Genomic DNA, 16051 nt, shown 5'->3' with positions numbered 1-16051 from the left:
ATAATAATGATAATTTTTTTAAAAAATCCCACAGCAGACCCTTCAGCCTCTTCTTGTCCAGGCACACTTGCATGTGTAAAATGATCTTGGAAGCGGAAAGGCCTAGAATTGGCCACTTTGTCGTTTGTCTAGGCAGGAAAACCCATGCATTTCAGAGAGAGAGTTTAAAAAAAAAGTTTTTTTGTAGTTCAAAAAAAAGTTCATAGGTCTTTTAACACTATCCACATCATTAATATGTTTCACAAGCCACATCTGTTAACATTCAGGTCCAGTGCTTCTCAATTTTTTTTCCACCAAGGGCACATGAGTCTCCTGCTCTTTGACATGCTTCCATGTTTTCTTTTTTTAACCTATCAAATGCCAGACCCCACGCAATAGCTTTCTTTTTAGAACCCAAATGGTAGAGCAGGAAAGAGTACAATTTCAAATTATCAGCAACAGAAGGGCAAGAGATCCTCATCAAAAAAATTTAAAGGTATGAAAATATTGGTTATTGTTTCAATAAAAGTTATCAAATGCTAATCCAACCTTTTCTCCTTTTTCTTTTTTTTTTTGGCACAGTCCCACTGTGTGGCCCAGACTGGAGTGCAGTGGCACAATCTTGGCTCACTGCAACATCTGCCTCCTGAGCTCAAGCAATTACCCTGCATCAGCCACCCAAGCAGCTAGAACTACAGGCGTGTGTCACCACACCCAGCTAATTTTTGTATTTTTAGTAGAGATAGGGTTTCACCATGTTGGCCAAGCCGGTCTTGAACTCCCGACCTCAAGTGATCTGCCTGCCTCAGCCACCCAAATTGTTTGGATTTCAGGGATGAGCCACCACGCCCGGCTATTTTCCATGGCGGTCAATTCTATGACCCACTTTAGGATCCTTAGCTTTAAAAAATCGGCTCATTTAAAGCATACCAGTTGACAATGTTAAACTTAAATTAGCAGTTAATAATACCTTTTTAAGTTTCTGGCATCATTCTTTGAAGTTAGAATATTTTAAAACAACATTCTTTAAATCTTCAATTTCCAATTTCTTTCTGGAATCTGCAAAATCGAACAAAGACTTAAAAAAATCATTGTGGCACATGGTGAATGAATGAATAAAATTGGCAAGAGAATAATTTTAAAATCTAGTATTCCCAGATATCAGACTACTCTCTGTACCTTATTCTTTTAGGACAGTGTTTTCCAAACGTTCAACATCCCCACTATAGTCACTTTTTGGTACGTCTTGCCATAATTGAGACACACCTGTACTTTATTTGCTTAACTTTTTGTTTTCAATTGAGTTTTGAAAACGCTAATAATTTGAAAGGAATGTTATGTCACCACTAGAAACAGAAAAAAAAAATGCATAGAAAGTAACACAAAAATTAATTCACCAGAAATACAACAATATTACTGTATTCCAGCTAGTCCTGCTGCGGTTGGGGCCTGTTTTCTCTCGGAAGCATCTGAGAGATGTTAAAGACACAGTAGCACAGAATTGAGACTTTCTCTTTAAGATCATCACAAGGCTGAGAGAAAACTGGAAAGAAGTCGCTTCTCTCTTCGTGATTTAGCGTTTTTCAACGTCATGCTCCATTCTTTAGAAAGCTGGGAAGGGGTATTGCACAACTTCCTTCATCCCTCCTTTCCCGACCTTTGCCCGCCTCCCACGAGGAGCCCATTTTACTCACTGCTTCTGTCTCTTCCAAGCCTGCGATTCCCATAAAAACAGCGACTTGTCTTCCCAGATGTTTTCTGTAATCGCCGCCATAGACAGGTATCTCCACCTCTTGCCATCAAAGGCAGAAACTGAAGGAAAGTCTCCTGACTTACAATCACCTAAATAAAGCAATATATTATATGACAGCCATCTGGCAAGGAGGCTGCTTTATAATTTCTAGAGCCCTGGCTTAAGATTTAATCAAGTGTGCAGAGTTAGCTCAATTCAGCAAGAACTTAACAAGGTATGGATGTTGGAAAGGAAAGCAGAGAAACTGAACTCAAACCTGGTAAACAGAATCTAAGGGTAGACCAAAACCATACCATGGGAGACAGGTGATCAATTTAAAGTTCATGGGCACTTATTATCAGAAACACCAAAGAGCCAGAGATCTGCTGGCCCTGGCAGGCAATCCTTTCCTTTACTTGGTAAATGGTGGGTCCAGTTGATGAAGAGGGTCTGGTTCTTTCTTCCAGGCAAAGAGAAGACCAAGGTTGGACCAGGGCCAGGTATCTGGGAGCTGGGTCTGCTCTCCTCAGTGGGGCTTTCCCAGGCCAGTGGTGCAGACCAATGGGGACTGAAGTTGGAGATCCTGGTAAGGCAGCTCCAGGGAACACCCAAAGAAAAAAACCAAGCTAATGGAGGCAGCCAGAAAAAAAGGACGCACCGCAGAACAAAAGATGGATCACCAATTGGAAAAATGAAAGAGAGGAGATCAGAGGAGGGTGAGTCCGCCACCAAAAGCCATCTCCTGAGGCTAAGGCAGGTGGGAGTAGAGCCTGTGGGCAATGAGGGAGCCCTGAAGGGAGCTGGGGCTTGCACAGGCATCTCCTCCCAACTCCTCTTCTTTCTAGCTTTCTGCCCTCAGAGAGGGTTAGTTCCCAGGGTAAGGGAATCCCAGGGGCAATTCACCACTCCAGGCTCCTCACAGAAACCAGTGCCCAAGTCCCATCCTGCAATGTGATCTTCCAAACTAAATACAAGGTCTGCAGAGCCTCCAGGAGAAGATTCAGGGAAGGTGCTCTGGTGAAAAGGAAGCAGGGATTGCAGGATGGCGGATCTTCAAAGGGAAAAAGAAGACCACAGAGCAGTTCTGATGAATTGAAATACGACACAGCTTCCCAGTAATTTAAAACTTTCTAGTAGCCACATTAATAAAAGTAAAAATGGATGGGTGAAATTAATTTCAATGATATATTTTAATTCTAATACACTCAAAATATTTCAGTATGTCATCCATACAAAATTTATGTATTTATTATTATTATTTTTTTTTTGCATGAAGTCTCACTCACTCTGTTGCCCAGGCTGGAGTGCAGTGGCACAATCTCGGCTCACTGCAACCTCCACCTCCTGGGTTCAAGCAATTCTCCTGCCTCAGCCTTCCAAGTAGCTGGGATTACAGGTGCACACCCCCACATCTGGCTAATTTCTGTATTTTTAGTAGAGACAGGGTTTCATCATATTGCCCAGGCTGGTCTTGAACTCCTGGCCTCAAGTGATCCTCCCACCTCGGCCTCCCAAAGTGCTGGTATTACAGGTGAGAGCCACTGCACCCAGCCCCTCAACACAAAATTTATTAATGAGATAGTTTACATTCTTTTTCTTCATACCAAGGCTTGGAAACCTGACATGTGTTTTAACCTCACATCTCAATTTGGATCAACCACATTTCCAGTGCTCAAGAGCCACATGTGGCCAGGGTCTACTTAAGTGGACAGCGCCACTCCAGGGCAATCACTAAAAGCTAGGGTGGTGAGACGTCAGAGTTCCTGCCTGCTGTCCTTCCATTTAAAATACTGATGCCAGGAATGATCTTTGTTGTTGTTGTTGTTGTTGTTATTGTTGTTGTTACAGAGTCTCGCTCTGTCGCCCAGGCTGGGGTGTAGTGGCGCGATCTCGGCCCACTGCAAGCTCCGCCTCCCAGGTTCACGCCATTCTCTGGCCTCAGCCTCCCCAGTGGCTGGGACTACAGGTGCCTGCCACCACGCCCTGCTAATTTTTTGTATTTTTAGTAGAGACGGGGTTTCACCATGTTAGCCAGGATGATCTTGAGCTCCTGACCTCGTGATCCACCCACTTCGGCCTCCCAAAGTGCTGGGATTACAGGCGTGACCCACCGCGCCCGGCCAGGAATGATCTTAATTGGCTTTTCAGATCAGTTTCATCGGCAACTCAGTGAGACAGAGGTTAAAGACGTGAGGTCACTGAAAATTCTGCAAACTCAGGAAGAAAATACATACTGGACCTACTGGTTTATACTCAATGTAAAATTCCCTTCACTGCTGCATACAATTTGGCAGCTTTGCATTCTTGCAAAGATCAGAGAGTAAGATACAAAAATGCTGTTGATGTTTGGTGAGTCAGGACTCTCTTATACCACTGGTGGAAATGTAAATCTGTGGAAGTCTCTGGAAAGTCCTTTGACATAGTATGTGTCAACAGACTCTGAAAACTTTCTATTTAGTAACTTTCCCTTCTAGAAACCCGCCTTTTGAAAAGAATCAGGGGTTCTGACGGGTTTTTTTTTTTTTTAAACAAGGGACTTCCAGTCCTGGTTATAATAGAATAACTTGTGGCTCACACAGAGGACAACTGCCAGTAAATGGATTGACAAAGTATAGCATATTCATACAGTAGAACACAATTCAACAATAAATGCCAATGAAACAAGAATACATCATGAATGAGTGTCACAGATACTACACTGAGTAAGAGAAGCCAGGCTCAAAAGAGTACATAGGGCTGGGTGCAGTGGCTCACACTTATAATCCCAGCACTTTGGGAGGCAAGGCAGGTGGATCACTTGAGGCCAAGAGTTCGAGACCAGCCTGGCCAACATTGTGAAACCCTGTCTCCTTGAAAAATACAAAAATTAGCAGGGCATGGTGGCGCACACCTGTAATCCCAGTTACCAGGGAGGCTGAGGCAGGAGGAACTGGTTGAATCCGGGAGGTGGAGGTTGCGGTGAGCCAAGATTGTGCCATTGTACTCCAGCCTGGGTGACAGTGTGAGACTCCATCTCAGAAAAAAAGATTTCATGCATGTGATTCTGAAAATCTGATCTAGAAATCAGATCAATGGTTTCCTGAGGCAGGGGGCAGATGGGAGTGGGGGAGAAATTGACTGCAAACAGGAATAAGGGTCATTTCTGGGGAGATAGAAATGTTTTGTGTCTCCATTGCAGTGCTTGCTCTCTCCCTTTTATACAGTCACATATGTGTGTCTGTATGTATAAATATACATATAGATACATACAACTTGTCAAAAGTCAGCAACCCATACGCTTGAAATCTGTGAATGTTATTGTATGAAATTATACTTCCATGAAATTGATTTTCTTTTAAGCAAAGGCAAAATAAAGTTTTTCCAGGTAAAAACTGAGACTTTGTTGCTACTATATCTGCACTAAAATAAATACTAAATAGAGTTTTTCAGGTAGAAGAAAAATGATCCCAAGACAAAAACAAAAGTGATGAGCAATAGGAAGTGTTAATAAGCTGGGAAACAGAAATGGGTACTGACCAAACTATACTATATTAATATCTCGTGAGGCCACCAGGACCCATCAGGAAATGATTGACCTCGAAAGGAGTCTTACCTCCTGGAGAGCAACCAGGACTCTGTCCCTGAATCATCGGGTGGCCCCAGAGAAACCACAGATACACACACACTCAGTGTCACTTTCACCCCAGGCTTCTTTCTTTCCTTGCCCTGTCCCAGGGGACTCTGAGAGGCGATGTGCATTTCTTATAACTGAGATACTGAGATTAAAAAAAAAAAAAATTATAAAGATGTTCTCTACATGTACCTTTCTATGTTTTAATAACTTTTTCTGTAAGTATAATACAATACCTGCTCACTGTAGAAAACTTGGGAAATGCAAAAAAAAAAAATTTAGAGGAATAAATTAAGTTCCCTATTACCCATATGCAGTAACCACTATTCTCATTTTGCAGCACTTCCTCTCAGCTTTTCTCTGCATGCATTTGCGCATATGCATTTCCTTCTACAGAGATCCACTGAGCATTTCCTCATGTCTGGCCCTGTGCTGTGCAAGGGCTCCAGCAGGGCCTAGTCTGATAATAGCTAACACCAAGTGTTTTACTAGGGCGTCAGCATGGATATTAAGGCTTTATACACATGGTGAGAGGCAGGACAACATAAGGGTTACATCCGTGGTGTCTGGGATCTCTAGAGACAGCAATGTTCAAATTCGGACTCATGAACAAATTAGAGGACAGTTCCTGTTAAATGGACCATGTTTGCTGGTGATTTTAGGCTGTGGGGAACAGGGGCACTCTCAGGTTATGTCTGTTCATGGGACTTTATTATAAGATCACTCATTATAAGGATCATCACTTGTTAGCAAGTTAGCCATCCTTTCTGTGCCGTGATTGCCTCAAGGTAAGAGTTCCTACCTCAAAATGTTGCTGTAAGGATTAAGTGAGTTAATATGCACAAAATGCCTAGGCCAGGGCTGGCACTCAGTAATGAGCGAACCATTTACTAATTTCTATTGTCTTAATCCTTGCAACAACCCTAGATGGCAGGGGTCATTGTTACCACCAATTTACACATGAGGAAACCGAGGCACACAGAGGTCAAGTAGCTCCCTGCCCTCACAGAGTTTATAACCGGGCAGGACCGACAGACACAGAACAAGGAATCACAAGTACGGTAAATGTGTGGAAGAAGAAATGAGCAGAGAGACAGGGGGGTGCTGTGGCTCTCAAGAGCTTCCTTGGGCTCCAGCCAGGAGTCTGCTCCACTGCAGCCCTCTGTAATGGCAGGTGACAGGGAGACCCAGTTAGAGCTCCTCTCTCAGGGAGTTTAAATTTGAGCCATTTAGAGAAATGCTGAGTCCCAAAAACCCACAGTATATGTGGGTTTGACTGCCCACAGCTGAGGCCACCAGCCACGGCTTCCCTTATTTTGTGTATCTTTATAATAAACCCCCAAGAACATAGAGAGCCTAGTGCGCCCCTGTTCTCTGCAGCCTAAAAAACACTAGCACACAGCACACATGATCCATTTAGCAGGAGCTTCATGCTATGCAGAATCACCCAGCAGAGGTTTCCCTGCTCCAGTGTGACTATGAGTGCCTTCCTCCCAGGATGAGCAGACAAGACTGGACTCCATCCCAACTGATGGGGCTAGATTGAGAACAGAAACCTCAAGAAAGTCATTTCCCATCATCCACACTGGCCTCATGATTTCACTCTTTTTTTAGGTACCCAATTGTTGGGAATCATTATTTGCTCTTTTGTTTAATGTTTATATTTCAAAATAAATAACACAGCTTTCCACAAACTGGTGTTGCAACAGTAGCAGCTAAGATTCCTAACAGATCTAAGCCCTGTTGTAAAACATTCTGTAGCAATGTAGCAGATGCTCTCTTAGAGTTACAGCCCAGTGTTCTTCACCAGTGAGCTCTGTGTAGTCAGGCCATTCTGTAAGTTTTTCTACTGTGATACTTGCTATATAGGTTGGAAACAAATAAAAGCATAAGCAAAACCAAGGCCAGCTTTGCTGGCATCCAGGTCATATGGAACCTGGCCCAGTGCCATGCCATCCGCCTCTGCTCCTGTCCTGACCCTCCCTCCTCAAGCTCTGACCACTTCTTGAAGTGAGTTCCCAAATAGCTCTGCTCTCCGCCACCTTGGTGGCCACAGGTAAAGGCCAGTGATTTTATGTACACAGAAAGGATTGGCTTCTAGGATATAACTTTATGGGTCACAGGAGAGTTTTCACAGACTTTCCCACCCCTTCCTTGAAAACCAGCACAGTGGCAGAAGTACTCTGCTCATCAAACAGTTTAGGTTCTTCTCCTAGACACCTGGTAGGATTACACTTCCCTACCCCCTTGAAGTTACAGGCTTTAACTCACGAATCATAAGCAGAAGTGGAACGCGTTACTTTGGGTAGGAGGCTTTTAGGCATCACTGCATAATTTATCAATGTGCAATTTTTTTTTTTTTTTTTTTTTTTTTTTTTGCTTCTGGCACTATGATTAGCACAAGATGGGGGCAGCTCCATCAGCTCAGGCCCACAAATAACCACAATGAGTAGCTCTTGCCAACTCGCAATGGACATAAGATATGAGGAAGAAATCAGCCTTGATTGTTTGATAGCCAGGCATGGTGGCGCATGCCTATAGCCCTAACGACTCAGGAGGCCGAGGCAGGAGGATCACTTGAGCCCAGAAGTTCAGAGTTCAAGGCTACAGTGAGCTATGATCACACCACTGTACTCCAGCCTGGGTGACAAGTGAGACCCCTGTTTCTTAAAAAATAAACAAAACAAAAAACCTTGGTTGTTTGAGCCCACTACAGTAAAGGACCCCTCTTAGCACAGAAAAGTCACTACAACCTTTTTCAGATACTATAAATATTTATGGAATTAAAATTTAAGATAAAATATAACACCATTCTCTGTCTACCTCAGACTTAGCAGCCATCTATATAGGGAGATACTACTTCACTAGGAAAAAAATAGGCAGAACATGCACCTTCTTTGTTTGTCCTGAGGTTACATCATTCACCTTCTCCCAACTCGTGTTGGGTCCCTGGTCCTGACACCTCACTCCACCCCTCACTTGGCCCCACAGAACCACAGCCATCATTTCTGTTAGAATTATTGGGTGGGTACCCATAAAAGCCAAGCAGACCAGTGATGAAAAAGAACATGGTGGAGCTGTATGTACTGACATAGAAAGATCCTCAAGACATCCTGTCAATTGAAAAATGCAAGTTGCAGAAAGAAATATAGAATATAATAACATTTATATGGCTTGCCCACATCCCCTGCCCTCCAAATACACAAAGCACTCCACATTTTCCATAGGCATACATCCGTGAATGTAAACGCCAAGAAAACTACCTGTGAGAAGACACACGGTGTGAGAATAAAAATTACTTCTGGAAAGGTAGAGGACACCAGGAGTAGGGTAGTACTTTTATTCATAATGTTTTATTTTTTTATAAGAAGGCTATACACTTGCATGATTAAAATATTTTAGAGCTTTTTCCTCATGAGGGCATCTCAGGACATCTCGAGGCAGGCCAGCACAACATTCTCAGCGACTGCCTTCTTTTGAGGAACTGTGACTTTCAACTCAAAGGGCCCATCTGCCCTAGAGAAAAAATGTTTGGTCTCATTAAACTAAATGATGGTTCATTAAGACCAAACAAACTCAGATAAGATGTTAAGATTTTCTGTGCACCTGTACATAAATAAAAAGCTCTTCCTGTTTGGCAAAAGTATCACAGTAAATCTGATAGGATTGTGGGTAGGAACAGTTTTTTGTTGTTGTTGTTATTTTTGTTTGTTTGTTTTGAGACGGAGTTTCACTCTTGTCACCCAGGCTGGAGTGCAATGGCGCAATCTCGGCTCACTGCAACCTCTGCCTCATGGGTTCAAGTGATTCTTCTGCCTCAGCCTCCTGAGTAACTGGGATTACAGGCACCTGCCACCACACCCGGCTAATTTTTGTATTTTTAGTAGAGACGGGGTTTCACCATGCTGGCCAGGCTGGTTTTGAACTCCTGACCTCAGGTGATCCACTTGCCTCGACCTCCCAAAGTGCTAGGATTACAGGAGTGAGCCACCGCTCCCAGCCTGTATTTTGTTTTAAATTTAGTAGAAGGCCATCAACTTAGCATGTTACCATTAAGCCTAGTCAGAAATAAGGAATATAAAGTGAAAAATAATCAGTCCCCACAAAAATAGTACAGAGCAAAAGTCAACAATACTGGCTTTCCAGTGGATTTTTAAAATCCCAGAGCCACAAGAAATACCATATTGAAGAAATACTCAATGATTGCCAAACGTTTCATTTCCTTTGTCTTGTATTTTCTCTTTTTTTCATATAACACATACCTCTGAACACTTTAACACATTAGCAGCTCAACTGCCTTCTGGAACATTCTGACACCAAGTGATGTTTTAATTTTGATTTCTCAGCAGCAAATGGATGATGTCGAAGGGGCCTCACATTTTCCCACCCAGTATCAGCTCCCCAACCCAAATGGTTATTATTACCAAGAAAACTAGCTCAGATTCTGTTTCCCTTTCTGTTAAAAACACATCCTATCACTAAAGTTCAACCAGCAAATGCCATCTCTGGTAAAGTCACAACCTGTTATACACAATATGGGCTTCTAAGACATTCTGCCCACCACCATCCTGGACATTAGGAATAGATAACTGATATTCATTTATTGAATGAACCAAGTTAAAGCCATCATTCCTCACATAGGTGCCTGCCTACCTCAGAGGTGATATAACTCAGATTGTAAATGTCAATTAGAGTGGGCTCCACCAACCCCAAGCATAACTTGCACACATATATCCATGAATGTGGGGACCACATATATCCATGAATGTGGGGACCACATCTGAATTCTCCTTTGGGAAATGACTTCTCTTGAATATGATTCATTTTGGTGAATTTAATCCACAGGCTCCACAGTTTTACAAGTAAAGAAGATAATTATACTCTACTCGTTGACATGCACTGCTTGGATGTTCAGGGTTGTGGTGATGACGTGAACAATAGGCTTCATCATTCTGCAAGGTACCCAACAGCCAGCTGGGCAGATGAAGCCATGCCAACCACATCTGGCAGGAGCCAGCACCGAAGACATTTTACACAGCTTCGACAGAGCTGCATGGAGAACACACACGCTTGGTCAGCTCAAACAGGGTCCTACTTTTTCTGCTGCACAATCCACAACAATCTGTGTTTTGTTGTTGTCTGTTTGTTTTTCTTGCTTGGTTTACAATTTCTTAAGGAACTTAACCTGGAAAACAAGCGTGGTCATGTGTGCCTCTGCCATACCAGAATACTATAGACAGCCGACTCTGGAGAAAATCTAGCAGATGGATGAAGCTACAATTATTATTGGAAGTTTTTTAACTCCATTAACACTCATTGACTTTAAGTAATCTGAAAGCACTTAATCCCTCAGAATTTGAAAGCAGATGGAAGTCAGTCCCTCTCAGTATCTCCTTTCTCCCTCCCGGCTTCCTTCCCCTCCCTACTCCCTCTTCCCTCCCTCTAGCTCCCTCTGTCTCTCATACAAAGTACCTTATAGTGTGAGCTCCAGACACACAGACACTGCCACCCTGCCTACAATGAAAGGAATGCAGACACAGCCAACGTCAGCATTCGGGGGTGGGACCACAGTGGAATGCATACGTCCTTTCACAGCTGCCAGGGCCTTCTGGGAAGTCCAATGCCTGCCCCCACATCTCTCAGAGCCAAACATCTTCTGGTCAGGAAACTCTGTTTAGAGTGCACAGAGAGCCAGCTCCTCCCCTCTCTACTGAAATCCTGGGCTCCTGAGGTCAAACAGAATGTTGTCCAAGCCACCTGTTTTAGAGATGAGAAAACGGAGGCCCTGGGCAGGGCCCTGAACTTGTCTGGATCAATTGAAACTAGCATCCAAGTCTCCTGGCCCCGAGACAGTTGCTTCTTTTGTTTACTTCTGGCCAGAGTAGCCCCCTCAGTAGCCAAACATTTCCTCCATCCCCCCAAGCGGGGATGTCACCTGTTAGACTGGGAAAAGGATAGGGTTCCCACCTTACTCTGTTTCTCCCCTAAGCCCATCTCTCCCTGCTGGGAGGGCCCATGGTATTCTATCCCCACCTGCTTCAGAGGGCATGAAACTTTGTGTGCTAAGTTGATTATTTCCCTTTCACATTGGTTGGTAGTGGCAGTGAAGGGCACAGACTCTAAAGCCAGGTTATCTGGTTCCAATCACCAGCTATGTGACTTGGACAAATAATGCTCTCTTCTGTGCTTCTGTTTTCTTCTCTGTAAGTACAGATAATAACTGCACCTACCCCATGTAGGGATCTCTGTGAGCATGCAATGAGTTAATACACATATGTACGGTATTTAGAACAGCACTGGTCACATAGTAAGCACTGGCTGTGACCTACAAGAGGGCAGCCTAGGCCAGCATTTCCATCTGTCATCTTCAAGGCCAGCGCTGACGACAAGGGAGAGTGTCCATCTGGTGAGTCACCATATCTCCAGCACATAGAGGGTGCTAGATAGGAACCGTCGAATGAATGAGTCTGGCCCGGTACACTGCGAATAGCAGGTGCTTCATCATGTCCACTGATATGTGGATTTTCATAATTCACAGGCTCACTTAGGGAATGCCACTTACCAAGTTTATTGGTGAATAAATTCAATTTTCCATCACCAATATTTTCTATTGCTCTAAGGCATTTCCCTTTGCTGCTGTCTTTAAAAGGTTAACCAGAGCCCAGCTGTCAATCTCAAAAGCATCGCCTGTGTGACTTGGTACTTAATCACCTACTGCTTGACACTTTCTTGGTTTTATGCAGGCTATGAAAAACAAAGTTCCAAAAACACTGCACTTGATATTCATCTCTGAGGGGCCAGTGAATAAAAATATCTTAATGAAGAAAGCCAACAGAAAACAACGGAGCCTTGAAGTGGAAACCGGTTTCCTGGAACTCCACTCCGTGAGAGGGCTGAAGTGTTTATGCAGAGGAAAGTGCCACAGAAGTGGCCGATCTGGAAGCTGGAGGACATCTGGATATGGCATTTAGGACTGACACAGAAAATGTCTGGGGCTCATCAAATGAAAAGCACTCCACAAGAACAAAATATATTAGTCACCACCGAAGTGGGAGTTGAAACTGGGCCCGCAGCAAATAAACACTCTGCTGATCGCTGGCCAAAATGCTTAGTTGAAGACTTTTATTAACCCCACTGAACATGTATACACAGTCAGCAAGCATCTAGGACACAAACCTGTCACAGAGCTAAGTGGGAGAGTACCCAGGGATTTATGTGTGGTGACCCTGAGTGGCATTGAGAGGTTGAGAAGATGACAGAGCCATAACCCTTAAAGTATCTGCCCCAGACACGGCACTCCCTGGGCCAAGACTGCTCTCTTCCCTCACTAAGTGAGGTCCCATGTTAAGCAGAAGGCCCGCCCAACCAGCCAAGATACACCTGGCCTGCAACACATCTGGCTCTGCAACCTCATGACCGCTTCACAGCAAGGAGGGAGAAACAGGGGCAGTGCAGATGCCTGGAAGCAGCCAGCATGCGGTGCTAAGGATGTGGGCCCCACACAGTGGAGGCTTTTCCTGTGACCTGAAAGCTCCCAATAAAGAATTTCTTTTTTCCAAACCCTGGGCCTCCCAAGTGCACGCAAATGATGAATTCAGATTTTCAAAGGTGAACAGAGCCTGGAAGGCACCCCCTTTGGGACTTCTGGGCAATAGCTAGGAGGAGCAGAACAGACTAGCATGAAAAACTGACAGCCCTTCCCATAGTCAGGGGGCCCTGACATTTGGTGCCTGCAGATTCTGAACCCCTGACCCACACATGCCCAACCTCCCTCCACTCTTCGGGGTCTTTTGTTCCTGTTTCCAAAGAGCCAGGAAGGACTGGACTCCACCCTAGTCCATCCACTGAAGTTCTGGATGAAGGATGCTGGGTGCCTAGGAGGCCCACACCCATTTACACTCATCTGTCCCAGAAAACTGCGGAACAGGTGTTGTGGGCTGGGCAGACCTGGCTCCAAATCCTGCTTCTGCCTTCTTTCACTTTGTTTTGAGCCTCAGTTCCCTCATCTGGAGATTGAAAACCATACTTTCCAGAATTGTTTTACACACTAAGACAAGGTTTATATAGCTTAAGAAGTAGAGATTGTTCATTATCTGAATAAACAGAGGTGGTTAATGATCTTTTTCTTGTATATTATGAATGACAGGGAAAAGTCAGGAGGGGAAATTCCTCCAAAGTTTCCCTCTGCACTTTAGAATAAAACCCCAAATCCTTACCCAGCCCAGGAGGCCCTGCTTGGCCTAAGTATGTCTCATTATTTAGCTCTGTACCCTCCTGGGCTTGGGCCTTACCACACCAGCCACTCAACACACCCACATCCTTCCCATTCACCTCTGGGTCTTTGAACCCGCTGTTCCCTGCATCCAGCATGATTTCACTCTTTTTTCCATCCCAAGTCCTAGTTGAAAAGGCTCATTCCTTGAGAGGTATCCCCAGACTCTCCTAATTCTACTTCTGCTCTGATCTCCTGTCTCATGACATGCTGTTGTTTTCACTTAAAGCACTTTCCACAAGTTATAATTATGTATTTACTTGTGTGCTTACTGCCCCAACCTCCCAATTATGGACTGTTGTTTATGTCCCTCCAAAGTTCACATGGTGAGGGAGAACCCCCAGTTTGATGGTGTTTACAGATAGGGCTGTTGGGAGGTGAATAGGTTTAAATGAGGTCAGGGAGGTGGAGCCCCAATGATGGGATTAGTGCCCTTATAGCAAGAGCCATGAGAGACCTCTTTCACAAACCAGGAAGAGGGTCCTCACCAAACTCCCATTCTGGCAACCAGGTCTCACACTTCCAGCCTGCAGAAGTGTGAGAGATAAATGTTTGTTGCTTAAGCCCTCCAGTCTATGATAGTTTTAGCAACCCAAGCTGACTAGGACATCCTCTCCACCCCCAGCCTACAAATTCCATATGGTCAGAGGCTGGGTCTGTTTCATTCATTGCTGTAATCCAAGTACTTAGTAGACTCCTGGCACCAGCAAGATTTTCTGATAATATTTGTTGAATTAACATGTTGCAGAATTGAAGCCCCAAAATGCCAGAAGGAACCAAGAGCTACAAATAGCTTTCTAACAGCCTTCCACACCAGGGTGGGGGGCCAGCAGAGCACTTCACAACCACAGAAAGTCAGAAAAACAATTACTACCTCATTATCAGGAATGCTAAAGCAGCCACACCTCACTCAACAGAGAATTTGCCTTTCTGGGCCCCCAAATTACACTTACCCAGACCTCAGGGAAGATTGCCAGAACTCAAGAAGAGGCCAAAGCCACTGGGGTAAAGGAGAGGGAGGATGAGTAAGGAATGTCAAAAAAGGTGGTGTACTTAGAATAGACCACTGCACCTTCGATGTAATATTGTTTTCAATATTGTTGCTGTCTACCTGAGTCTCAACCTGGGATTTCCTAGGCCTGGTTTCTGTCTTCCAAATACCCCCCACATCTGTCTGGGTGAAGGCATGTTTTATGATACAAAGACTAACAATCTCAGTGCATCAAGATGACATTTATCTCAAAACTAACATTGTAACCCACTCTAATAATGTTAGTCAATACCAGTGTCAGATTTTTTTTTTTTTCAGTTGATATTAGATTAACCAGCCTAAGCAATGGATGAGGTTTAACGTTATCTGGAAGTGGGAGGAGGTGACAGGAGGAGTGAGCCTCCACTTTCACTTCCTAAGTAAGCTGCTCTTTGGAAGCAGGGGCTCTGTTTTCCAGAAATACAGCCCTACACAGAGCATAAGCACATCTGACTATTAATGGTAGGTGATGGGCTTCAGGAGGTAGGTAGAATAAGCAGGGACTGGGGTACTCACTGAGCAGCTGGGGCAGTGGTTAAGAACAGGGACTCTGCTTCAAGTCCTGGGATAGACTTTGGGCTAGTTATTTAATCTTGTTGAGCCTCAGTTGTCTCCTCTATAAAACAGGGCAAATGACAACCACTGCGCAGGGTCACTGGGAAGATAAAATGTGCTAAAAAACAAACAACAAAAACCCTAAACTCTTAGACCAGTGTGGGACACAGGAAGTCTATGTAAATGCTAGTCTTATTTAGGGTCTACCAGATCAGGCCTGTCATCATTTCATGTAATCAAATCAAGCCTCAAAGCAATCTTTCCAGATAGGTAGAGTTAGACCATTTTACAGATTCAAAAGCCAAGGCTCAAGAGGATTAAAAACCTTATCTGAAGTCACACAACTAGGAGAAGGAAAGACCAGCCCTGGAACCAAAGTAATCATCATAATCTTTATCATCATAATCATGACTTACTAGAAGGTGGGTGATGTGTTAAGCACTTTTCATAGATTAGCTCATCAAATACTGAAAACTACCCAACAAGAAAGGCATTATTGTAACTATTTTACAAAGGAGGACACAGAGCTGGAGTGGTTAAGTATGTTGGCGAATGTCACACAGTTAGTTAAGGCAGTGATCCCCAACCTTTTTGGCACGAGGAACTGGTTTTGTGGAAGACAATTTTTCCACAGACGGTGGGCTAATGGGGGTATGCAGAAGATGGTTTCAGGATGAAACTGTTCCACCTCAGATCATCAGGCATTAGATTCCGATAAGGAATGGACAGCCTAGACCCCTCCCATGTGCAGTTCACAATACTATTCCCCTCGTATGAGAATCTGATGCCGCCGCTGATCTGACAGGAGGCAGAGCTCTGGCAGTAATGCTAGCTCACTGCTGCTCACCTCCTGCTGTGTGGCCCAGTTCCTAA

At 44.1% G+C, this 16051-nt stretch overlaps 1 protein-coding gene across 5 annotated transcripts in view; it reads right to left on the bottom strand.

Annotated features, from left to right (window-relative positions):
- NOD1 (nucleotide binding oligomerization domain containing 1) overlaps positions 1-16051 on the bottom strand; it is a 49022-nt gene that overhangs the window by 28479 nt on the left and 4492 nt on the right. For all 5 annotated transcript variants that reach the window (XR_002725566.2, XR_002725567.2, XR_002725565.2 and 2 more), the window contains exons 2-3: positions 1674-1821; positions 950-1038 (exon numbers count right to left, since the gene is read on the bottom strand). The gene's annotated coding sequence lies outside the window, so the exon portion shown is untranslated. The remainder of the gene's footprint in view (positions 1-949; positions 1039-1673; positions 1822-16051) is intronic.

The sequence above is a fragment of the Piliocolobus tephrosceles genome, chromosome 8 (genome assembly GCF_002776525.5).
Source record: "Piliocolobus tephrosceles isolate RC106 chromosome 8, ASM277652v3, whole genome shotgun sequence".
Taxonomy (NCBI): domain Eukaryota; kingdom Metazoa; phylum Chordata; class Mammalia; order Primates; family Cercopithecidae; genus Piliocolobus; species Piliocolobus tephrosceles.
Note: the sequence above shows the minus strand (reverse complement) of the source record. Positions and strands in the feature narration are given on the sequence as shown.